The sequence below is a fragment of the Octopus bimaculoides genome, chromosome 28 (genome assembly GCF_001194135.2).
Source record: "Octopus bimaculoides isolate UCB-OBI-ISO-001 chromosome 28, ASM119413v2, whole genome shotgun sequence".
Taxonomy (NCBI): Eukaryota; Metazoa; Mollusca; class Cephalopoda; order Octopoda; family Octopodidae; genus Octopus; species Octopus bimaculoides.
The window spans coordinates 5,870,601-5,871,911 of record NC_069008.1 but is presented as its reverse complement, the minus strand read 5'-3'; the positions used below and the strand labels follow the sequence as shown (position 1 = coordinate 5,871,911).

The window sequence follows — 1,311 nt, the reverse complement described above, 5'->3', positions numbered from 1 at the left end:
AAAGCTGACGTTGTCAAAACGCGCAGGAGTGGCTGTGTGGTAAGTAGCTTGCCTACCAACCACATGGTTCCAGGTTCAGTCCCACTGCGTGGCACCTTGGGCAAGTGTCTTCTACGATAGCCTCGGGACGACCAAACCCTTGTGAGTGGATTTGGTAGACGGAAACTGAAAGAAGACCGTCGTACATATGTATATATATATATATATATATGTGTGTGTGTGTGTTTGTCTCCCCCCAACATCGCTTGACAACCGATGCTGGTGTGTTTACGTCCTCGTAACTTACCTGTCAGGCATAAGAGACTGATAGAGTAAGTACTAGGCTTCCAAAGAATAAGTCCTGGGGTCGATTTGCTCGACTAAAGGCGGTGCTCCAGCATGGCCGCAGTCAAATGACCGAAACAAGTAAAAGAGAGTATGAGACGTGAAGAACCATGAAGATATTTTTATCCGACTCATCCACCACTTTGACCTCCCAAAAATATGCTTTCAAGACCTCCTCACATCCTTCCTCAGTGGTTAATTAGATGACCTGAACTGACCAATGAAACTTCAGTAATTCCATTTACTGCTGTACGTCATTCATAATGTGTCTTTAGTTTCTTTACGTCGTATTTGATGATAATTGTCGCTACGCATACAGATTTTTCATGAGGTAGGTTCCGTTGGACTCATTTCCTTTTTAATCAATCATCTTTCCTTCGTTCGTCGATATAATGTTACGTTCTTTTTTTATTGATCTGTTATAGAATTTATAACATCCTTGAACACACGTTGCCTTTAATATTATCGGCTCAGTTCAGAGCTGAACTGACCCAGGGCTAAAAGCAGCTAGAGACACTGATGGAACCCTCAACGTTGTTGCCCGACCGACCCTCTAAGAAATGGTAGCTAAATTTACTTTGGATTCAACCATTCGGGTTTGGAAATTAAAAACTAGATTGAATAATGGGAGATGGAGATTTTAGGGACAGGAGTGGCTGTGTGGTAAGTAGCTTGCTTAACCACATGGTTCCGGGCTCAGTCCCACTGCGTGGCACCTTGGGCAAGTGTCTTCTACTATAGCCTCTGGCCGACTAAAGCCTTGTGAGTGGATTTGGTAGACGGAAACTGAAAGAAGCCCGTCGTATATATGTATATACATATATATATGTTTGTGTGTCTGTATTTGTGCCCCCAACATCGCTTGACAACCGATGCGGGTGTGTTTACGTCCCCGTAACTTAGCGGTTCGGCAAAACCGATCGATAGAATAAGTACTAGGCTTAGAAAGAATAAGTCCTGGGATCGATTTGGGCACTATCATGCTAT

At 43.6% G+C, this 1,311-nt stretch overlaps 1 protein-coding gene across 1 annotated transcript in view; it reads left to right on the top strand.

The window, feature by feature from the left end:
* The first annotated feature begins 429 nt into the window (after positions 1 to 429).
* LOC106871786 (zinc finger protein 239) overlaps positions 430 to 1,311 on the top strand; it is a 5,898-nt gene continuing 5,016 nt past the window's right edge. The window contains exon 1 of the mRNA XM_014918429.2: positions 430 to 655. The gene's annotated coding sequence lies outside the window, so the exon portion shown is untranslated. The remainder of the gene's footprint in view (positions 656 to 1,311) is intronic.